This window comes from Marmota flaviventris, chromosome 10 (genome assembly GCF_047511675.1).
Source record: "Marmota flaviventris isolate mMarFla1 chromosome 10, mMarFla1.hap1, whole genome shotgun sequence".
Classification (NCBI taxonomy): domain Eukaryota; kingdom Metazoa; phylum Chordata; class Mammalia; order Rodentia; family Sciuridae; genus Marmota; species Marmota flaviventris.
This window is the reverse complement of record NC_092507.1, coordinates 48,970,776-48,995,905: the sequence shown is the minus strand read 5'-3', so window position 1 is coordinate 48,995,905 and position 25,130 is coordinate 48,970,776. Positions and strand designations below refer to the sequence as shown.

General features: G+C 42.0%; 1 pseudogene; it reads right to left on the bottom strand.

Moving 5' to 3' along the window:
- Nucleotides 1-16,671: 16,671 nt before the first annotated feature.
- LOC114100282 (large ribosomal subunit protein eL32-like) overlaps nt 16,672-25,130 on the bottom strand; it is a 35,215-nt pseudogene continuing 26,756 nt past the window's right edge.

Genomic DNA, 25,130 nt, shown 5'->3' with positions numbered 1-25,130 from the left:
CAAAGATAATCCTGTTAGAGAAATCAGCATGTTCTAATTACTTCCAAGTCGCAGGAGCATCGAGCACCGCTCCTTCCCTTACAGTCAGCAGATTGAGGAAGCAAAGCTGGGAACCTCCTGCCTGGAACCAGGTTTTCCTTCCCCAGGAGGAGAAGAGGGACCCGACCCTGACCCTGACCCATCCTGCACCATTACCTGCCTGGTCTGGTCCTCCCTCCACAGTGAAGTGGGAATAAGGGAACAAAGCATAACTGGAACCGAGCCAATCTTCATTATTGTCCTGGCTTTAACACATGGAGGAATACCTGTGTCTAAATTTCCCTTCCTCTACCTCTTTGTTAGCCACAAGAGTGTGGGTGTGCATTTGTGCACGTGATGCACATGGACAGCAAGGAAATAGCTCACCATGGAACTAGTTCTCAACAACCCTGGGAAAACGGATTGAGAGTCCAGCTTCTTGGGCTGTGTGGGCCACCATCCTTGGCTTCTCTTTTTCCACCCATTGTTCCCAGGAGTTTTCTTCTTTCCCTTCTTTTTTCCACTTTTTCTTTTCTTTCTTCCTCTTTGCTATTCTCTCTTCTCCTTCCCTCCCTCCTTCTCTCTCTCTCTCTCTCTCTCTCTCTCTCTCTCTCTCTCTTTCTTTCATCTCTTTTCAGGAAATATCAGTAAATTTCAACTTACATCCATTCCATATTTATCTATGAAGTACCAACTATGGGGCTATAAAAATGAGTGAGACGTAAGCCATTCCTCCAAAGGGAATACACAAATTCTATAAGGCTGGATGTTTTGAGGGTTCTATGAGGAAAAGCACTAACATTTAATAAGCACCTACTATTGACTAGCTACTTTCTACACATTAATCTTTGAATCCTTAATTCACAGACAGTAGGAATTTTAATACCTTTGTATTCATGAAGAGGTGATGTTTAGGGGACCTGTCCAATGTCACAAAGCTGGGATAAGATCACAGATCCATTTGACTCTGAAACTTGTGTCTCCTAGAGTTTTAAAGTCCAGATATGATAGATTAACCTTTTTATGGGGAAGAAAGGTATCAGTAAAGGCTTTATAGAGGAGTAGTACTGGAGATGGACATCAAAGAGTAGAATACTATTTTTTAAAAATTTATTTTGAATTTTTTATTTTATTTGTTCTTTTTAGATAACATGCAGTAGAGTGTATTTTGGCACATTATATATACATGAGGTATAACTTATTCTAATTAGGATCCTATTCTTGTGGTTGTGCATGATGTGGAGTAACCCTGGTTGTGTGTTCAAATACAAGCCTAGGAAGGTTATTTCAGAATAATCCTACTGTCCTTCCCGTTCCCCTCCCTCCTCCCTTTTGTCTAATCCCATGGCCTTCTATTCTTCCCCTCCCACCCTCCTTTGTTGTGGGTTAGCATCCACATATCAGAGACAATATTTGGTCTTTGTATTTTGGGGACTGGCTTATTTTACTAAGCAAGATAACAGAAGAAGAAAAACAAATGGTCAAAAATATATGAAATATATTTGAAAAATATATTTTTTATATATTTTCAAATATATGAAAAAATGTTTAACATCTCTAGCAATTAGCGATTCCATCTCACTCCAGTCAGAATGGCAATAATTGAGAATACAAGTTACAATAAATGTTGTCAAGGAGGTGGGGATAAAAGTACTCCCATACATTGCTGGTAAGACTGCAAAGTGGTACAATCATTCTGGAAAGCAGTATGGAGATTCCTGAGAAAACTTGGAATGGAACCACCATTTGATCCAGTTTTCCCATTCCTTGGTCTATACCCAAAGGACATAAAATCAGCATACTACAGTAATGTAGCCCCATAAATGTTTAATTCACAATAGCTCATTTGACAATAGCTAAGCTATGGAACCAACCTAGCTGTCCTTCAACAAATGAATGGATAAAAAAAAAAAGTTATACGTTGGTATATATACACACAATGGCATATTACTCAGCCATAAAGAAGAATGAAAATATGGCATTTGCCAGCAAATGGATAGAACTAGAATACTATTTTAATATTTAAGAATTGAAATTTTAGGGGCTAGGCTGTAGTTCAGTGGTACAGCACTTGCCTAGCATGTGTGAGCACTGGGTTTTATTCTCAGCACTGCATATAAATAAATGAATAAAATAAAGGTCCATCAACAACCATATATATATAATAAAAAGAGATTTTATAGTGGAACTAGCTTTTTATTTTTATTTTATTTTTTTTAAAGAGAGAGAGAGAATATTTTAATATTCATTTTTTAGTTTTCGGCGGACACAACATCTTTGTTTGTATGTGGTGCTGAGGATCGAACCTGGGCCGCACGCATGCCAGGCAAGCGCGCTACCGCTTGAGCCACCTCCCCAGCCCTGAACTAGCTTTTTAAATGAGAGAAACAAAAAGCATACAGGGAAAATTTTCATTTTACATACATGTTAAAGGAGGGAAAGTGTCAAATATACAGTTTTGTTATGCAAATTGAATTTCTTAGCTGCAGCAAGGTATATTGGGAAAAATAGACTTTAAAGTCACCAAAACCTAAGTTCAAGTGTCAGATCCACTGCTCATTATTCTACTTCTAGAATCTCTGACAAAAGAGATGCTCTGAGACTTAGTTTCTACGTCTATAAAATGGAAATCATAGTATCTATCAAAATATCCATGAAGATTAAATGAGCAACATATTATAACATGTGTGGCAATAGTAGCTCTTAGTCAATGTTGGTAACTCTTAAGATAACAGCTATACAGTGGGGTCCATGTCCATGAGCTCAGTGTATAAAGAAGGGAGAGAATTCTCAGACCCTGGGAGTGTGGGTGACTTCTCTCAGAAGCAAAAATGGCTCTCTTTGTCTACGGAAACATCACTTGGTCATGTCTGAAAATTTATTTACACCTTTTACTGTATAGTTACAGAACTCAGTTTCCTAAGAAGGCAGTTTTTGAAGAGCTTACTGCCTCTGGTGCTGGCTGAGAGGCTGCTTCACTCCTCTTTGTACCTGAGCTACAATAGGGAAATGAGGGGCTAACTAGAGTCCCATGTGGGGAGCGTTGAAATGCTGTGGTTTGTTGCAGCCAGTTTGGTGTGTGCAGCAGAAGGTCTGTGATGTTCATCACCCAGGAGTCTGGGGAAGTGGATCTGTGGAATATGCAGTCTCCTCAAGTCCTGCCTTGGTGCACCAGGAGCTCAGGCCAGGGTTTCAAGGCTGTGAAAGACGGGATGAGCTCTGTGCATGCTGCAGAAATAGACTGTAACATCATGAGCATCGATTTCTTTATCCCAGGGACAAAACTTAGAGGAGAACAGGTTTTCACAAACCCATGAAGCCAGATTGTGCATACTTAAAGCACTCCAGTTGCTCTCCTTCCTTCAGTGGCTTATGCAGATAATTTGCCTCTCTGACACTCACCTGTCTGACCTCATTCCTACTACTCTCCCCTTTGCTCATCTGGCTCCATTCACACTAGTCCCTCAGCTTTCCAAGAATATTCCAGGCCCTCTCCTGCCTTAGAGATTTGGCTCTGGCTTTTCTTCCTTCCTGAAAGAGGCAGGGAGATAGGTGTGCCAGGACTTGAGGGGTGCCCTATTAAACAGAGTGGTCAGGCACCCCTCATTCCTGGCACTCCCATCTTCCTACACTCCCATCTCCCTAGCCTGTTTTGATTTATTCATAGCATTCATTACTTTCTAATGTTAGAGGTTGAATTATGTCCCCCCAAACTCCTATGTTGAAGTCCTAACCCCCAATAACTCAGGATCTGTCCTTACTGGGGGACAGAGTCTTTACAGAGGTAATCAAGTTAAAATGAGGTCATTAAGATGGGCCCTAATCCAATCCGACTGATGTCTCTGTGAAAAGGGGAGATGTGGACGTGGAGATCCAAACAGAGGGGAGACAATGTGAAGAGATGCAGGTTGTCTGTAAGCCAAGGAGAGGGGCTGGAACAGATTCTTCCCCCGCAGCCTTTGGAAGGACCCACCCTGCCAATACCCTGATTTTGGACCTTCAGCCTCCAAGCAAGACAACCATTTCTGTTGTCTAAGCCACCCAGTTGTGACACTCGTATCATAGTCCTAGCAAACTCCTGTATATTTTCTGCAATTTACTTTCTCAAAATTAAATTTATTCTCCAACTCCCCTGGCTAGAACATATGCCCCATTGGGGTTTTTGTTTTTCTTTTCTTTTTTTCTACTGTAACCCCAGGACCAGAATAATACTTGGCATATATTTCCTGTTCAATAAAAACTTGTTGAGTGAATTTATCAGAAGACAGAGAATTAATGAATGTACTCTCAGAGAGCTTCTATTAAGAGTGTGACCAGGAAGTAGGTCTCTGTCATAATTTGCTCAGTTCATCTCAGTAAGGGTGGGAGGCTTGGGCTGGGCTGTGGCCAGGCTGTCTTTCCTCTGAGCAGGTTTGGGAAACCTGAGCCATTGTTTGGAGGACCTTTATGGACAAGGAGGGTGCAGCCCTCATCAGTGCTCAGAGAGAGTGGCTCCAGATGGAGCATTTAGCACACAGCTCGGGATCCAGTTACACTCCACCGCGCTGCCACAAGCGCTAATAAGGCCCGACGGCTGTCCTGTGGTGAGGCTGTGTGGGGAAGAGGTTACCAATAATAAGGTTATTCTCTTGATGGTTAGCTTGGCAGGGGTGGATGGTGTCAGAAGTGGAGTTGAGTCAAGGTGTGCCGGGCTAGGCTTATGTGGGATTTCTGGGCTCCCAAGCCAGTTTCAAAAGGAGAACTGTCTTCCCCTTTTGCTAACTGGAACATGCCATGATTTCATGTCTTTAAAAGAGTCCTTTCCTTTCTTTGCCTTTTCTTTCATACTGACACAAGCAAAGAACTGAAGGCATTCTTAGAACAGCGTTTATTGAGCATCTACTGTGTGCCAATTGCTGTTCTAGATATTAGCTTGAAGTGAAATAAAATTAAATAGAAGATAAGGGATGGTGTAAAGGGCCCATTACAAGTCAAGCTTAGGGTGAGCATTAAAACAATATTTTTTTTACCCTCCTCTTTCTTTGGTTTTCATGGAGGGTAATTACCTGGGTTAGGAGGCATGGCACATAGAAACAAGCAAGTTTGTTTTTGGTGTCTCATGGTGGCAAAAACAATTTTGTGTTATATGGTATCAGAAGGAGATGTGCCAGGAAGAGCAGCATGGTTAGGGGGTCCTGAGCAGGTGCTGAAGAATGAGAGGGGCTTTGGTAAGGGAAAAGGCACAAAGGCATTCTGGTCATCTGAAGCCTATGTGTGCCATAGGGACAGAGGCACAGCCGTGGGAAGTATGTGAGTGTGGGAGGCCCCCAAGGTGAAGCCTGGGATTGGAAGATGAGGAGCTAGGCTTGGCACCAAGGGCTTAGTGTGCACTGTTTCTTTAAGAAGTCCCTCATAGAGGTAAATTGAAAAATTATCTCCATTTTATATGTAGAAAGATGAAGACCCAGAGAGGGAAGTAACTCAACCCAGGTCTCTCAGTTTCAATCTTGGCCTTCTGATTCTAAGAACAAACTGCCCTTCAGTAATTTGAGACTATATAAATATTATTCATACAACTTTCAATTTATTCATTTACTTATGCCTATACAGATCCATGGCTTATTTTGTTGAGTGTACTGTTATTTGTTAATATTATTATAAAAATTCATTTTTCTTTCAGAAATATTGTATTTTGACAATTTTAGCTTTATAAAAGTTTTATAAATTGAAGAAATCCTATCGTGTATTTAAAAAAATAAAATCAATAAAACAAAACAAGAAATCCTATGAAACATTCCCCAAAAGTTATTTTATCAATTTGATTTTTCTCTCTTTCTAGTAAATATAAATATAGGTATACAATAAAGTTTCTTTTTTTTTCTGCACCATTTGTAAGTTGCAGGTATGATGTTTTTCATTGCTGAATATTTGTATTCCTAAAAACAAAGGGTTATCTTACATATAATGTAATGATCAAAATGAAAAAAAAATTAGGTCATTATAAATATCGAATCCAAAAATCGGATTCAAAATTTGCCAATAATTTCAGCAATATTCTTTATAACCAAACTAAATCCAAATCTTGGGAAATTAAAAAAAAAACAAAAAACTGCCTCTCCATTTTTCTGTCAGTTGCTGCCTCTTGTGAACTCTCTGTTCTGCCCTGGGTGACCTCTCCTTCACTGAGACTGAGCAGGTACCTGTGGGTTTACCCCAGTTTGTAGGCTGCTGTCAAGCACCACATACTGTGGAGCTTAAAGCAGTGGAAATCAATGGTTTCACTGTTCTGAGGCTGCAAGTCCACTTCAGAGGTCCTGCAAGGGCCATGCTCCCTCTGAGCCTGTAGAGGAGCAACCCTCCTTGTCTCTTGGCTTCTAGGGCTTTCCTCGAGATCCTGGGCATTCCTTGGCAAGCAGCTGCCTTGCTCCAGTCCCTGCCTCCATCTTCGCAAGCCATTCTCCCTGTGTCTGTCTTCATGTGACATTTTTCTCTTACAAGGATGCCAGCCATATGGGATAAAGGCCCTCCCAATAACTGCATCTTAACTTTATCACACCTGCAGTGACTATTTTTAAATGAAGCCTCACCCAAGGTGCTGAGGGTTGGGGACTTCAACATATCTGTTTGCAGGGCGCATTACAACCCATAATAAAGTTCCCTAGCTAAAGTTGCACTGCTAGCTGGGATTCTATATTGGAGTAGATTTTGAATTCTGAAACTTCCAGCATATTCTTAGTACTGGTTCCCTACGTTCCTCTAAGCTCTGGTCCTTTCTCACCTCTTTGCTTTTGCTTATGTAATTCACAAGTGGGCTTATCCTGCTCCTTCCTTTCTGCTAGAGTTGGTCTCCTTCTTTCAGCCCCACCTCTGCAAAGCTGTCCCGCTCAATCCCAGCTGGCACTGGCTACTTCTTTCTCTGAACTCTGTTAATAGTTAGGGCCATCCTGAAGTTAGGTTGCCTGTTTTATAGTTCATGATTTCCTGCTTGCCTCTGTTCTTATTTGCTAACCAGGTTATAAATTCCTGATTCTCAGAGATAGAAACTAGTCATGACTTTGCAGCTTCAGGGGTTAGCATGTGCTAAGCACATAGTAACTCTCAAAAAAGCCCTGTTTTCTTTCTTTCCCTTTCTTTTTCTCTTTCTTTCTTCCCTCCTTCCCTCCCTTCCTTCCTTTTTCTTTTTCTTTTCTTTCTTGGTATTCATTTGTTTCAGATGCTACCTGTAGGCCAGGATCCTCTAGAATAATCTGACCACCCAGCTTGGTAACATAGTTGAGTATTGATCTGGTCAGGCTAGTGCTTACAGGAAGCCCAGCTGTGCATTCAGGTGTATTTGATGCATCTGAATAATTACCTTAACTTTCCACCTGACTTAGCACGGGGCCAACCTAGCCCAAATCGCTAGAGGTTTGGGTTTGGCTCATCTAAGGACTGGTAAACTAAAAGCTAAACTGATTGCAGAACAGTGCAGGCCCCAGAGAAAACTCTAAGGGCCCCTTTGTTTCAGGTGTCCTGAGAGAGGCCCCGCCCCTCACTGGCATCCTCCACTCCTGGGGAGCACAATGCTTCTCTCCCATCCCCAAAGGCTGGCAGGAGCCCCGAATACTGTCATTCTGTCCTTGCCAGCTGTTTCCCTTGCTGACAGCACATCCTCTGTGGGGCCCTGGTGTTTCCTCCTTTTTCCTAAGCACCTCCCCTGAGACTTTCCAGGGATGGCAGCAGGGCAGGAATGAGCAGAGCAGATGCTCCATCCTTCTCTTTGTTAGTGGAAGTGACTGTCCCAATATTCATGACTCCCAAGGAAGTTAGCAAGAAATTGAAATTTAGAATCTGAGAATTTTAGGTTGGATGGCATCTTTGGGATGACTTGTGAACAAATGATTCTTGGTTTGGTGGAGGGAAACTGACGCATCAAAAGATGAAGTGGTATGGCTTACAAGGACAGTGTTGGATCTGAGGCTAGGACTCAGGTCTGCCACCACCCAGATCAGCACCGCTTCTCTCCCATGTGCTTTGGAAATCAAAGACAAGCACACCACAGAGACTCGACCCATAACAGGGATGTGGGGAAAGGTTTCCTCTGTGTATGGGATTAAATCCACATACATTGCCCTCTGCTCATCCCTCCAGCCTTATCTTGCACCTCTAAATCCACATACACTGCCCTCTGCTCATCCCTCCAGCCTTATCTTGCACCTCTCTTTCCCTGGTTAACAATCTCTAGTCACCAATGCCTTCTCTCATTTCCAAACCTGCCCTACCTCTGGGCCTTCATGCATGCTGTTCTCACAAGCTGGAGCAATCTCTGGCTCACACTTTCAGTCACCTGGATAATGCCAATTTATTCCCTGAGTCTTAGCTTAGATGTCACTTCCTTAAAGCAGCTTTCCTTGAGCTTTGCCATATAAATAACAACACTGCTAATTGCATTTGTAGGACTATGCATTTACTTTCATGAAATTGTCCATTTGTTTGAAATCTGCTGTTCCCCTGCCTAACCTATACTGTGAGGCTCATGAGAACAGGAACCATGTCTAATCTTGCTGACTGCTTTATAATATGAGCCTGGCACATAGTAGGCATTCAATCTATATTTGCAAAATAAATGAATAAAGTAAAAGACTGGGTTTTTAAATATGATCATGCCAACCTTTCCATCTGTTCTATTTTGTAATTCTTACCATATTATAGAGAACCTACTAGCTCTCTGCTTAGGTGGGTCTGTGATGTGGGTATTAGTATACTCAAGTTTCCACGTAAGGCATCTGAGGCTCAGAGAGGATGAGTACTTGCCTAAGGTCATCCAGAATGTAAGTGCCTAGGCTCAAATGCAAATTTGGTAGGTTCTCAGCTGATTTTTTGAATTATTATTTAACAATGACTCCACTGTCTATCAGACACCTCTGTGTGTCAGAATGTCATGAGGTGCTCTTCACACATCAACTATCTCAGGTTTGGCTTTTGCAAGATTGTGCACTGGACCAGTGTGAGAACCAGGTCTTGGACAAAACTTTGCTCAATCTCAAATCAGAGCTCTGCACTTCAGCTTCACATCCTGGGGTACTTTCCAGGTATGCATTCATTGGGGTCACAAATTTCTCCAGAATCCTGGGTCATATGGGGCAAAAAAGAAGCTATCAACCTCTATTTACCCTGAGTCCTATTTAAAAATTTTTACTCTGAGTGACTGAGAACAAAGCTCATTTCAACAAAATGTTCTGGTACTAGGGGTCCCAATGAGACTCCCGTTTTCAGTCACTTGCACGTAGTTAAGTGGAGACAGTAAAAGCAGCCTAATTACTGAGCCGGTGGGTCGCCCTGACACCTGTAAGACATTTGGTGCAGTGCAGGAAGTAATGCTTCCTTTCCAGTTTACATCACCATTTAATCTAATTATTCCTTCCAGTTTAGCTTTCACGTATTCCATCAAAAAAGAGATTGCTCATTTCCTTGCGAAACCGTATACGTCCCCTGTAATGCTATTTTTCGCCTTGCATAAGTAATCTGAGATTTCCTAGCCTTCTCCCCCTACTGTATTCTGTGGCTAATGTATAAACTTGGAAGAAGTTTCTGGACTGAGAAGTCAAGAGGGTCTCACCTGTGGGACTAGCATTTACATTTCAGGAATTTGAGAGCTCAAAGGGGCCTTTCATGTTGTCAACTTTAAGTCCCTCATTTTCTAACTGAAGAAACTGAGGTCCCAAAAGGGGCAGCTGATCACTGGGCACACTCTTCCTGAGCTTCTGGTAGGAAGGAGTGGACAAATGGGACAATGCTCCTGTCCTCAAGGAGCTTGTAGACAGAGAAGACAGAAATAACTATCATTGAAAATAATTAATGAATCGTAGTGTGGAAATCAATGTGTAAATAAAGTATAGTTTTTTTTTTAAACAAACAGAAGATTCCTTGATTAAGTAGTGCTAAAAATGAGTCACAAAGAATGAAAAATATTTCACTAGGAGAAGAGTGGAGAACATTCCAGGTGAGGGATGGAGCATGCGCTTGGAGCAAAGGAGAGACGTCAGAACAGTTGGAGTGGGCAGAGATCACAGTTGAAGAAGGTGAAGAAGCAGGTGGGGGCTGGTCCACAAAGCCAGAAGGCTTCTAAAGAATATCTGCTTGAGGCTGCAAGGACACATGTTAGCCCCGCTCTTCGCAGGTCCCACCCTTTTGCACTCTGGTGTGCCCTGGGAGGCTGAGCTCTGTAAGTTTTCTTGATGGGTCTCTCCTGCCCTTGACTTCCCTTGGGTCTATCCAGTAGGAGCCCCATGGGAGACTGGAGAATGTGGGGTCTCCCACCATGGTGCCTCCTGATGGGTTTGTGGGTTGGTAGGGTATAGTACTGCCTGAGGCTTCAGCTTCTGTGGGGTCATCACTCCCTATAGGTTTCTCTTTGCCTGTCCCTTCAGGCTTGGGGTGGTGACAACTCTCTGCTCTGGCCAGGTTCAGGCCATTCTCTTGTTGGTCTGCTATTCCCTATCCACTCCTCTTTAGCCAGTTCATCACTAAACTCCCTTTGGTAACTCCCTCTGTTTTCCATCTTCTCCTGCAGGCAGGTTCTTTACAAAAGGGTCTCTGCTCTAAAGGGCCTGCTATGGAGAAGTCCCCAAAGCCAGGACATCAGTGGTACATATCAGTCACTTTGGCTGAAGGGGGTCAGAAGCAGCCAATTGATGGTGGGGCATGAAATCAAGGGAGAGGTGCTAGAGGACCTCAGCGAGGGACCCTCTGAGTCCCCATAAAAAGGCAGCTCTCAATTCCTGCCAGACCCAGAGGTCTCAAAACCATCGAGAAAGTACATGGTGAGGAAGTACATGGTGAGCCCCAACCACTGAGGGGCCAGAAATTAGTATGTGCAAGCCCAGGGAAAGCCAGGTACATAAAGCCAGACACCCCAAGTGCCAAGACAGGTACCCTGCCTGCAGCAGCCAGAGATTGAAATATCCATTGGTAAATTCCAGTGTCTAAGTTGAGTAATTACCTGTGATAGGTCAGAAAATCATAGGTTTGCCTGAAATTATGTCCAGGGCCAAGGAATGATTACTATCCCCACTAGGCAGATTTATAGAAATCATGGGAGATGAAACACCCATAATTGCTTTCAGGATTACCCTCTATGAGGTCTTTCTTTCTAATTCAACTGACCAGTTTTATAATTTTTAGAAAATGCTGCAAACCCAAACTCTATTATTTACAAGTTACCTATTTCACTGTTAAACTTATTTCACCATGAAATACCTTTTTGGACCAACTCCAGTTTAACTTTTGTTCCTTGTAATGTATTTTGGAAAATGTTGCTTTTGATACCATATACACAAGTAAATAAAAACAAATGTCCCCCCACCTCCCTCAGGAATGACATTGGAATGACTGGTTAGAGCTGATGTGATGAATCTATACCAAAGCACAAATTTATTCTACCAATAAAGTTATAAATAAAATATCTGTGCTTAAGATCAGGCCGTTGTAAAAAAGATCATCAGAGAACACTCTGCATGCCTGACATATTATATAAATGATAAGTCACACTAATAATGTGCATACTTTGTTTTCCTTTGATGGGCTTTGGGGCTCCACAGCTCATGCAGAGTTCAGGGGAGGGGCTTATTGGACATTAAAGGGAGAGTTTAATAGAACAGTGAGTATTTGTCTATCATTCAGTGGCCATCACAATGAAATAGGGTAGACTTTTAGTTTATAAAGTGATGCAGTTATTTTATGACCAATTTGAATTACTTGCTAGAATCACAGAAATGAAGCAATAAATAAAGCTAGGAAGAAAAAATCAGGTCCAACCTGGCCCAGAGAGGTTTTGGAATTCACCTATGTCCCAGTGCTGGAGAGAGGCCAAGCCAGCACACTTAGTCGCCTCCTGAAGTCCCCCAAACTTCCATCCTTTATGTTTTTTTTTTTTTTCAACAAGGAAACAAATGTTGAGGCTTGTGGTGTCGGTGCAGCAACTATCCCAGAGAAGACGCTCACAAGATATTTGCTGAATGAACAACCAGCCAATACCTTTGTTTCATAGAAGAGGAGGACACAGTCATTACTGGCCCAGGGACTTCTCAGCCTCTTTGTTTAATTCTAGAGACTTTATAGACTTTAAGTCTAACATCGTAAGATCCTCACAGGCAAGGGTTAGGATTCTTATCATATGGATCAGAATAATAAAACCCAGAGAGATCACATGACTGCTGAGTGATAGACCAAAACTTATCACCCTGGCATAAAAGCAAAACCCAGTGAAACTTGGGTTTGTTGGACTGTTGCACACTTAGCCGGAGGCAATAACCATAAAGCATAGAGGAAGAACCTTGGTCCCTTCCTAAAAACATTGGCTGTGAGAGTTTTGGGCTCAGTAGCTCCGACCACTCTGCAAAGCCAAGTGTAATAATCCTCACCGGGCATTTCCAACAGTGCAAGTTTCCGAGGTACTGGAAAGGAGGACTTAGAACTGAGACAGAGTTGACAGAGGATGAGGCGTATTCTGATATAGGACTTTTTGAAATAGGTACAGTTTGTCATCTTCAGAACCTGAGGGGCTACTAGGCATTTGACGGTGAAATTCTGGGTACTACACCAGGCAACGGAGCCATCCTTCTGGCTGTTAAATGCTAAAGGAGCCTCCTGCTTCCTTCTTATGAGCATAGCCCTTGCTATTCCTGTAGAGTTGCCCCATTTATCTTTCCACTCAAGATTCAAGTCCTGTAGTCCTAGTATTATTTTGCAAAAGCAAATCCTGAAGCTTGGAGAGCCAAGCAAGTCAAGGTAAGGGGTCAAAGTCATGACCTCTGGGCTTGTAAGGTCCTTGGCTCTTAGAGAATGCCATCATTTGTATTTTGTTCCTTTATCTGAGCATGCTGGGAATGTCTCATTAAATGACACTTACATGAACAGATCGTGGTAAAATCTCTCCCACCTCCCTTGCCACGCTGACTGCATCTCTTACTAACTCTTCCCCCGCTCATTGTTTTAGTATCTCAGGCTTCCCTGATATTCCTCAAGTACCTAGGTGTGCTTCAGCTCAGGCCTTTGCACTTCCTGTTCCCTAACCTCTCCCCAGATGCTCACATGGCTCATCACTTACCTCCCTCAGCATCCTACCCAAATGCCATCTTTTCAGACTCAACTCACCTGACCACCCTAAAACCGAGAGCTTTCCCTTACCTGCCACACCCTATCCCCTTCCTTATTGCTCTATCCTTAGCACTCAAAATAATGTCATGGAGAAGGTGCTCAGTAATTATTTTGAATGAATTCAGACATTTAAGTACCTTCTGCTTTAATAGTATTTTTTTTTTTTTTTTTTGCAGCCACTCAAAATTCTGAAGCGTCTGTACTTAGGTGGTGTCTTTGCTCAAATACCTTTCCTATATATCAAGCTCCTTCCTATGAGTCAGTTTGAAGTTAGAAGAAAGAGGGACCTTCTCAACCAAAGTGAAAATGATTTTAATTAGTCAACTTTCACTTATATCAGTTTTTATTCTTTGGTCAAGATGACAGGTTCTGGGGAAAGAGCATTTGGGTTTAAATTCTTGTTCTATCACATATTAGCTGGGTGACCTTGGGTAAGTTATTTCACCTCTTGGTGCCCTCATCAGCAAAGAGAGAATAGTAATATCCATTTGTAGGGCTGTAGGGAGAATTAGCTGGGCTAGTATGCATGACATGCTTAGAGGTGCCTAGAGTAAGTGTTCAGCGTTAGCAATTTCCCTTCTTACTCCTCTGGTGAGAACCCCAGTGTCTCCCCACTGACTATAAGTGTCTCCAGCTATCCACATTTGCTCCAGATCCTTGTTCTGAACAGGGGGGTAACAGTAATGATGTTTTGGGTTTTGTATCAGTATAACTAAACTAAACAAGGAAACAACCATGTCCAATGATGCTTGTTACTTAAAAATACAACCCTCTGGCCAGATTGGCAGGTGTGGGGATCATTCCTGCCCTCTAGCATGCTCTGGTAGCCAGTGCCTAGGTTGACCAGAGAAAAGATCAACCTGTGTTTGTGCCAAGGCATGGGTACCTCACCCAGCCTTGCAGCGCAGGAGCCTGTTGCCCCAACTAAGATAATTTTCTTGTCACCAGGCCTGAAATCCTAGCTGGAAGTCATCTTCAGACTGGTGTTCTGAAACAGGGCCAAGTCCCCAAGCCTGAGTTTCCGGGCTGGGGAGCGGGTGTTCCCTAAACTGTACCTTTCTAAGAAAAAGAAAAAACTTAATACAGTTTGCCAAGGGGAATTAAGTGTCATTGTCTTTTTCTTTCTTCTTCAATTTTTTTAAATGGCTATTTGGATGTAGACAGGAAGGCTCAGAATCTTTTGTGAAAACAGAAAAAAAAAAGGAAAGAAAGAAAAAGAAAAGAAGGGAAGAAAAAAGAAATCCCTCGCCTCCCCAGGGAGACATTTGAGGAATAGTCAAGCCGGAGGGAAGTTTGGATGCCAAGAAAACTGCATTCTGAGCTAGTCAGAATGTGGACAGGGTGGGCAAGATTTGGGCAGCTGCACAGCTACCGAGCAATTTCTATTCAAACCCACTCTGGCAGAGGGGAAATGTTCTTTCTTTCATTCTTTCAACACTCTTTTTTTTTTTTTTTTTTAAGGGAAGTTTAAAAAAAAAAGCCACAAAAGATCCAGAGACATATTGATGTCACCGAAAGGGGAGACCCAGGTCATAATCAAAAGTGGGTTTCAAGGAGCACCCCCTTACCCCACCCCCAACAAAAACAGCTTAGCTCTAAAAGGCAGCCTAGACAATGGATCAGATGCCAAACCATGTGAAGTGCCCAGAGGCAACTCTGAAACACCCGGCCCACCAGCGGGTGGAGGCTGCCAAGGAGCCAGATGCTGTAGCTTTAAAAATATCTTCGGCTGCTTGGCATCTGCAATTGCAGGCTGCTGTCTCCAAGAAGGAGCGGGCTAGCGCTGGGACAGGCCAGGCAGGCGGCAGCAACTGTGCTGTAGATGTAACAGAGAGTGCCTCTAACCACGGGGCTGCCCATTTGGCCTTGTTAAATCACCCCCAGCATATGGTGAGAGACATCTGCCCAGAATTTGGACCTCACAGACGGAAGAGGAGGGCTCAACAGAAGCATGCTGAAGCCCAGGAGGCTGCAGGGACCTGGGAGTCATTTCTGGAACCCGGGGCCTCATTTGACAGAGACTGAACTCTGAGAAAAAAGGCACAGGTTGGGGGTCATGAGACAGCATGTTGTCCACATGATAGGGAATGATGCTCCTATTTCTTTGAGCCTCTATTTATTTAACTGTGGAATGGGGTAAAATATATACCTTATGAGTTTGATATGAGGGTGGATAAAATAATTCGGATGACTGCCTCCAGTTTCATACATTTTAGTTAAATATCCTAATCTTCCGATTATAAAAGAAGAAAGCATCCTCTGACATTTACATTGTCAGGAAAAGATGCAGTGATTTCCCTAATCCTATCTACCAAGGACTGGATGAAATTCACCTGCATGGGAACTGTACCCCTTCCTGATTGCTATTAAAATGTATCCTTGGGCTGGGGTTGTGGCTCAGTGGTAGAGCGCTTGCCTAGCATGTGTGAGGCACTGGGTTCGATCCTCAGCACCATATAAATAAACAAAATAAAGGTATTGTGTCTCCATCTACAACTAAAAAAATTAAAAGAAAATGTATCCTCACTTCCAAGGTCAAAACTTTGCACAATGGAGAGATTGTCCTTGTGGCAGATTTCTTTTTAGGGATGGCCAGGAGTTACACTGTGTACGTATTTGGGAGACCTATAAAAGGTGGGGCCGGTGGGGGAGGGGCAGGACTAGAAGGGGAGCCAGGACTTCCTTAGAAAACAGCCCATTTGCCTCTCAGAGCCATTTAACTCCCCTGTACTTCCTATCTCAACTCCAAATAGCAAAACTAGGTTTACTTTCTTTCTTGTTTTGGCTTCCAGCTACTGGATTATCTTTGTACTACAAGCTTCCCATTTTATGAAACCACCAATCAGCGAGTCCTTCTGTGAGGCATAGGTCCAGCCTGGAAGGCAGGAAATTGATGCAGATATCCTTGTAGACACTGGCCCTGCATACTTGAGGTAGCTGGAGGTATACCACTTTTATACCTAGCATATGACTATTTCATAAATATCACTGAAGACCATGACATATCTTTGAAAGCATTTAAAATCTTTTCCAAATGAAATCCAAAGACTTTCCATTACAGTGGCATTACTGCTCTCTCTTCACATCAGTCTTCATTCCCACTGATCTCTGATCCCAACAGCCTCTGCTTACCTTTTGGAGCCTCAGTGGTTCCAGATCGCATATGGAACACATGAGTTGGTTACTTCAAGAAGTGTCTTCCATCCTGTGGTCACAGTTTTGGTTTAAGAATGCAACATAGGAACTACATGGACCCAAACTGAATGACTCTTAGGTTCTCTGCTGGGAATGCTAAAACTTTTTGCTGGAGATGAATAGGGAAGTAATGCAGGATGACTCTTGCTTTAAGATTCCAAGGAAGGCAGAATGTAGGAACTGGGTGAGTTGCTGGGTCAAACCACGACAATGCTATAGTTGAATTTTTAAATAAAAGTCAATATGGCCTCCTCTGCCTTTTTGACAGTTTCTATGGTTTTATTTAAACACAAATGAAATGTGAACATGAGCCTTCTACAATGAGAATTTGTAGAATTTCTTCTACAAAGAAAATGATTCTTTGCTGAGAAGCCTGACATTGGGATTGGTGACTGAGGGGCCAGCTGAGCTGCTCTTTCAATGATGGCTTGGCAGTTATTGTAGGGAAGATCATAAGCAATCTGAGCACAGTAAGATTTGTTACACAACAACAGGAGTTCCAGCTCCTTGATGTTGTAGGCCAGAAACTTCCGGAAGCCACTGGACAGCATATGTTTCCTTTTCTTGTTGCTTCCGTAACCAACGCTGGGCATCAAGATCTGGCCCTGGACTCCTGTCTGCACCCTATTGCCAATAGCTCTGAGTTTCTGCTAGTTATGCTGAGATTTGACATATCAGACTGATGGGTGCTGGACAAACTTTTTGGTCCTCTTTTTGACAATCTTGGGCTTCACCACAAGAGGTCTGTGGGTGGCCTTAACACCGAGTAGGAGACAGCTGTCCTCTTTGTAGGGAGAGCTGAAGTAGGCTTTTATAGTACATGTTAAGCCTCTATATCATGTTTTCCATACTTAGCCATTAAAAGCATCCAGAGATGCTCCAGAAAGTCCTAAAAAGTTGTACTTACAGATATTTGGCCTTGACTTATCTCCGACTGTCAATAAAGACTCAGTCTTTTTTGGCTTGCCACAGGTGGTAGGTGACAAGGCCATTAGAGCTTGGAGCAGACAGGGTTGTCTTGCTTTTACAGCATGAGAAAAAGAGCATCCCTGGCCTGGGAATGAGGGTCTATGCAGACAAGACTTCACTCACCAACAAATAATACTTTTGGGCTATCCAGTTTCTCGCTGGGATTGACAAGCGCAATGTGTTAAACAAGTTTGCTGAACTTCTGTCTTGCATCTATTATCCCCATAGTTTTTTTTTTTCAATATTCACCTGTGTTACTCAATATTTTACTTTAAGCCAATTCACTTTTTTTTAAGTTTTAGAAACCATTTAGTAGTAAGATAAAATGTGGATCATGACAGCAAATGGGAAAACCAATATTTAACACACATTTAAAGAAATATTTCATTAATAAAAAGTGTTTGTGGACCACTTAAAAGAAGCTTAAACATGATCAATTTCAAAAGTCTAGGAGTAGAACAGTGCTTTTTGTTGTTGTTGTTGTAGAAGATGTAGATGTGAATTTCACTTTATAACATATTTTAACTGTTTTGTAAATTGAAATAAAAATCCATATTTTAATGTTAGTGTAAGTTTTGCGTTCCTTATGTCTGATTTTCATATTTCCCTTAAAGAATATTCTTAAGTTTATGTGTGTGTGTAGATATATGCGTATACATAACATATATATATATATATATATGTACAGTATACATATATAATATTTATATTAGAGACCATCAACATAATTAATTGTTCAAACTGTTAAGCTAATAAATTTTGTATGAGCTCAGAAAATAACTTCAACAATCTCTGTCAATATATTTAATTAAAAATAATTTTCATCATATTTTTAATAGAGAAAAGAAGAAAGGGCCAACAATCCTATGCCCCGTAAAATCCCTTTGATGTTAAACAAAATAACAATATGTCTGCATATATCTTCTAAGTTCCTGCAATATGTCATTGATTAGGAAGATTGTAGTCCTGTAGTGTGGTCATTCTAGAATTCCAACATTTAACCTAAAATTTTATGAGTGAGTTACAGATATCCCAGTAAACACCAGGCAAATAGCCCATAGGTTGCTTGACCAGTTCTTCTGTGACACTTTAATAATCAAATTCATTTTCCTGCGACTCATGAAGTCTGATCCCCACAAATTGTTCCTATAGACAAATTAGTGCAAATTTGGGGCTCCTAATGTCCGAGTGTAATATATAACAAGAAATAGAGCCATCATAAGTATCATTACAGGTTCAACTTTGAAAGGGAAATGTCTCATTCCCCTGCCTCTGAGCTTCTGGCCCCAATAAATGAAGAGTATCTTGAGATTATAAGTCAAGCTGTTAACAAAAAACAAACAAAAAGCCTACAGATGTTACCACTTTGACTACTTATCAGTGCAATCAATTTGCATGAGGCAGGGCATTCAAAACAAAGTGCTGAAATAAAGACAATACTGAGGCTGATCTGTTGGCGAATATGATCCACAATTCCAACACCCAATGTTGGAGTTAATCAGAATTAACTAATTTCTCTTTATGGTTGAACTTGAAAAAGTAAACATTATCAATTTAAAATTCTAAAAAAAAAAAAACTCAGTGGTAAAGCGCTTGCCTTGCATATGTGAGGCCCTGGGTTCAATCCTCAGCACCACATAAAAATAAATAAAGATACTGTGTGTTTATCTACAACTAAATAAATATTAAAAAAAATTTCTTTAAAAAATTATCAATAAATTAGGAGCACACATATTATTCCACAATATCTGAAAACAAGCGGATCAGATCATATTTAAAATGTTCATCCCACTCTAAAAAATAAAGCTCTTGTTTCCCCTTGGGTTGACAGCCTTGAAGTTGTGGCTGTGAAAAATAACAGGGAAGTGACAAGTAACATTTTCACAGAGCTTTGTAGATTCACGAAGTGCTTTGACGTAAGGGAGGAGTATGAATTTCAGTCCTCAACTCTAACCTGGAGCTTACTGTGCTGTTTTCTCTCAGTGTTATGAACTTCACTGCCTAGGCTCGCGGGCCCTTTGAATCATAATTTTGAACTGTCCTGCTACTCTATTTTACAATTATTACTTCACATGATTGCCTCTGCCCCTGGATTGTGAACTTCTCAAAGGAACTGTGAAAGAAATGTGAAAGTAGACAGAATCAAAATGGAGTTGCTTATGTCAACCCTCACACACAAAAAAAGTAAATTAAGCCAGGAGGTTATGAAGGAAAGGTTCTCACACATGATTGCCTGATAGTAACTATCACAAAAGACTGCCAAACCACAAGCTTGCAGAGAGGCCACCGCAACCTTATATAAAAAGTACTTCTACAAGGACATCTGCCCAGCAACTGTCTGTTCAACCTCCATTGACGCCACTATTGTAATTAATCATTGTGGCTGAGGATTATTGTTTCAAAATAGCTGATGTAATCCTCCTCATTTTGGCCTTTAAAAACTTCCCCTGGCCCCAACCTCTTTGAATATACCCATAGTTTACTCTGATGTGTGTATTCCCGCTGTAATGCTCTGCTGATCCAAAATAAATATCGTTATTCTTTGGAGAATCTCTAATTGCTTGTTTTTTAGATTGACAGAACAGACTATGTCTTGCTCATTTTTGTATTTTCTGTGCCGAGTCTAGTGCAGAGGTGCAGGGTATTTGCTTAATAAGTGTTGGATTCCTTGGGAGCCCATAAAAAGACTGAGCATTGGGTAATTTTTTTTTCATCAGCTCAGCACATGCCTTCCTCATCAGTAATATTTATTAAGTAACAGCATATGTTGTCCTCATCAAGGAATATTTATTAAGCAACAAATTTGTGCATAAAATTTGGCAAGGTACCACTGCCTCTAACATCTTCTTTCAGTCCTTCCAATCTCCAAGTTTGTGTGCTCATTAGCTTTCTTTGGGTCTGTTGCAAGAACTTTGAACTCTGATCAGCACACACCTGACCCACTCCTACCTGTAAGCCTCTGCTCATATGTTTCTCTCCACCTCATCATTTCTGCACACTCATTATCATTTGCACTTCAAGCCCTTCCTTGATGGTCTCTTCTGGCACCGTTCTAGCGGGGCGGGGGTGGGGGGGAATGGAGGTCAGAAATACCATCTCCTGATATTCCCTAATGTGATATGTTACTCCCCCCCACTCCCCCCCACCCCCGTGGCTACTTATAAACAGGCTTTCTTTAATCTTGTAGATTTTCTCATTGAAGGAAGAATTTGTGTTGAATTTTATGTCTATCAGAGCATCCAAACCACATAGTCAGTTTTGAAAAAAAAATTAGGTGAAAGACTAATTTTTGTGATGTTATAGCTCATTCTGTCTCTTCTGAAATAGCTTATAGTGACTCTTAGTCGCTGTCAGAATTGGAGTAAAATCCTAGAGTCTTGGATCGAGAGAACAAAAGGAAGGGATTCCTGTCTTTCATTGATTCGGACACACTCCTAGCTGCGTATTCCTGTGCAGGCTACTTAGGGTCTCCAACAGCCTTTCCAGATTAGTTTTGTAATCATGCTTAAAAGCATACTTGAAGAATAAAATGAGATAATAGTTGTGAAGGCATTATTACAGGGCCTAGCTCATGGAAAGTTTGAATAAACTGTCATTACTTTACAATTGTTGTTGTTACTGTGATTGCCAAATGATGCTGTAGAAAATCTTATAAAAATTGGAAATTAAAAGGCATGTGAGTGGAGGAAGAACGTTGCAGCTATTTTGTGGTTGTTGAATCAGTATCTGCCAATGGAGAACTCCCTGAGGGCCAGTTCTGTGTCAGATCTCTGCTTCCTTAGCTCTTAGTTCAGTACTTGGTACAGAAAAGGATGCTTTAAAAGCCTTTTGGATGCAACCATATGCATTTGTTGATTGTGATAACAATAACCCTAGTATACTGAGTGATTACCAGATGAGTAGTCTTAGACTCTTTACAAACCATCTCACTTAGACTACACCACATTTTTGTTAGAAATGAGCTACTCTCCTCTGGGTTTTCATGCCTGTTATCCCAGGGACTCAGGAGGCTGAGGCAGGAGAATGCAAGTTTAAGGCCAGCCTCAGCAACGTAGCGAGACCTTGCCTCAAAAATAAATAAACACATAAATAAAAAGGGCTGAAGATGTAGCTCAGTGGTAAAGGGCCCCTGGACTCCATCTCCAGTACCAAATAAATAAAAGAAAAAAAATAATGAACGGCTGTTCTATTTTGTTATTTTGTTGCCGAGGCTGCATAACTCACCCTGGGTCACCGAACTAGGAGTCTAAGACTGAAGAATGCAGGACTATCTGATTCTAAAACCCAAGCTCTCAACCACTGCTAGGTGTGTCCCCACAGTGTTAGAAGGTTCATGCAGGGTTCTAGGCCCTGAACTAAGAAGTGGGTAGAGGTGAGGCTGAAGAGGCAGCAGCTGTCAGTTGACTTTGGTAAGGAAATCCGGGTTGGGGTGGGAAGAAGAAAACCGAGGATCACCAAAAGAATTTGTGTTGGAGGCGCGCTGGCAAGCCCGATGGCCCAGTTTCTAGCACTATCCACTTCCCAGCACCCCAGGTTGGTGGCGGTTTCCCCAGGCAGGTTTCCTAACAGGCCAACCACAGCCGGCCTGGGCAGGCTGCAAGGCAGACCCAAGGTGTAACAGCAGTGCTAATGGGAACTTGGCCCTGCCCCAAAGTCTGTATGGAAAGAGGCTGTTGGCTCTTGTAAAAAAAAAAAAAAAAAAAAAAAAAAAATCCTTGGTCCAGGCCATTTTTCCACAAAGAGAAATTCACCGCCCCCCAAAGAAACGCCCTTGCCTGCTCCCAGTGCCAAACTCGAGGAAAATCAAGTCGTGATTCTCCCCTGCCTGGGTGAAATGACAGATAGCAAAAGAGCTTTCAGTTTCCTCTACCCCCAAAAAGTCTGCCAGAGATATAAATATTTAAAAACAGGAGCTAGACTGAGAGGGTTCGCTTTCACGGTGTCTTCTTTGGCAGGCGCGATCCTCCCACCAGATATCATTTTATTCCGTGTAATGGAATGGCAGTTCTGGGTCGCACATCCCAACTTCTGACACGCTGAGTGGAAGGAAAAAAAAAAAATGACTGTGACCCTCGTAAACTATTTTTGTAGTTTGAAACAGACACGGACCCTGGTTGTGAATGCCAGATCGAACAGAGCTGTGACGGCTTTGCTCTATTTTTTTTTTTCCTCCTCCGGCTGTTTCCTTATTTTTATCTCCTGCAAAGAAGTCCTCTCTCAGATTTTGGCCAGTAGGATGACTCCCTTTCCTTGATACAGAGGAGGGGGTTCTCATTTAATTATTTATTTTACTTTTACATTAAAAAAAAAAAAAAGAAAAACCCAAAACCAAAAAACAACAACAAAAACACACCCCAACTGTTCTCATCTCAAAATGGTTATGCAAGGAACAGTTCTATAAAAGAATGTAGTCCACATCTCTTTGTTTCTCCCATACTGCGGTCTCCCAACCTGCAGATTCAGAAGACAAGTCGAAGTTATTAACTCTCTTTCCGTATAGAGAAGTGGTTACAACCTCTGTGAAATTAAGTAGGTTTGAGCGTCCCAGTTGACCTTCACGATCTAGGCCTTCATAATTTTAGGTGGATTAGAGGAAACTAATGAGGATTTTGAAACAGGCTTTGGACTAAAACTCTCATCATGCAAATCCACTGAAAACCCCCATAACTTTAAAGCACAATTAACCTGATCCCCTGTCCTCCCCCTCCTGTCTCTGACTCACTTTATTTCCTCTTATTCTGTTTTTCTTAATCAAACCACAACAGCGGCATGGTGGATATTTTATTTATTTATTTTTTTTTGCTATTTTTCATTACATTCTGCAGCCCTTTTTCTTTCGTTTCCTTCTCTCCCCCCACCTTTTTGTTCTAAATTGCTCTGTCCTCAGAGTCTTTTTAAATGTGGTTTAGGACTCACAAGAGTTAATAGGCACAGGGGGAGGAACCCACTTGTTTTAAGCCTGGAGCCTGTCACCTTTTCTTGGCAATTACACTGCTAATGGCTGGGTCCCAAGCAAAGTGGCAAAGAATATCTCTTCTCACGTTCCCAACTCACAGTGCATCCCCAAATACCAGATGGTGTTTTTGGAATCCATTTCACTATGTTTGATATGACAATACTTTTGTATAATGTTAAATTATATATAACTATTGCAAATAGTTGAGATCAGAGCAACCAAGAAGCGAAAAATTAGACACGAGAAGGAAAGATAGAAACTAAAGACTGTGGACTTTCATCTGCCCCCCTTGTACCCTGTCCCCTTGGATTTTCTTTTAATCTGGAGAGGATTGGCAGGAGGGGTTGGGGTGTGGGACGGAGGGGGTGCAGCATGGGGGGGGGAGCATGGGGGATGGGGAGGAGCAAAACGTAGCGCTGCTGTGTCGTTGCGATGAAATAACACCGAATTGGGATCCTCTCCCTGCTGGAGTTTGGTACATATCATGAAAAACTTGCCAGACATTTCGCGAGCAGCGTCATCTCCTTTCAATGGCCAAAAACCTCAAAATCAGCCAAAGAAGACTGATAAAGCCCCACAACCAACCCCTTTTTTGGAAACCGTGTGTGTTTTTATTCTTTGTTGAGGGACACACAAATGAATTACCAGACCTGAAAACCTGAGTCACTGCCTTAGGAGTCATTAGAGGGACAGTGAATGAGAAAACAAATAGCGACTCAAAACAGTACAAAGGAATTGGACAGAAGTAGTGCAGAGGCTTCCCCTGTTTGGGGGCACGTGGATATACTAATTTTTTTTTTTTTTCTAATGTCAGTAGATGGACCTGGACCCTTGCAGTAAAAACATCTCAAAGAGTGCTCCCTTGAAACACGTGAGTAACACCCATTGAGCTGTATTCCTACCCCAGCTGGCCGCATGGGGTAAACACATCTCCTTAATTTTAATTTTCTGGCTATTTGACAATAGGCAACCTCTGGTCCTCTTTCCTCAACCTTCAAACAGGCCTTATCTCCACATTGCAGGACTTATTGATTTCAGCCCAGAGCGAATGCATTACAGCCAAGTGATAAATTGCTTAAAATTATTCTTAAAAAAAATAAAAATGCTGGAAACCTCTGGTGCTGCTTTTTGAATGGAGGGTGGGCAGGACAATTTCCAAACTGCATATATCAGATTCTTTCAGCTGACTGATTCCTTCTTCCTCAGTCACATTACCAACCTTCAGAGCCCATCCTCAGAAGCAAGGGCTCACCCTATTCATGCCACTTGGGATTTACGTTGCAGATGAGCTTCCCCTCCACCACCAGTCCCTGCTTCATACCCGACCCCTTCTCTCAACATCTCACCCTCCCCCACTTGCCTCTCCCAGCATATAGCAGCACTGTCCTCCCCGGAAAGCTCCTACAGCTCCAGTGACTACTACATAATTAACAATAACTTGTAGCAATGCAATTTAAGAGTCCTTTTAATGGGCAGCGATGGTAGAATGTATAGCCCATCTTTCTTTGTCATCTGAGAAAAGCGGCCCCATGCAGAGCTGCTGGTTGCTGAGTGACGCTTTGTTGTCTGCACCAGACACAGTACCAGCTGCACTGGCAGGTAGCCGAAGTGCAAGGAGATAGCTGCCAAACTATGCTATACAAAGGGAGCCGTGCCAGAGAGAAAGGGACCTTTGCATGCAATGACCTCTGACCCCTGAGCCAGCATGGATCCCATATTCATCCCTTCCAGACAATTGCATCTTTCATTCCACCACAAACTATGATTAGAAAGGGACTGTTTGTGATTGGGGTTGGTTAGCTTATAAGTTCCCACCAATGGAGTTATTGCATTTTCCTTCCATTTTTAACAGTGACAATATTTTTCTTAATCTGGG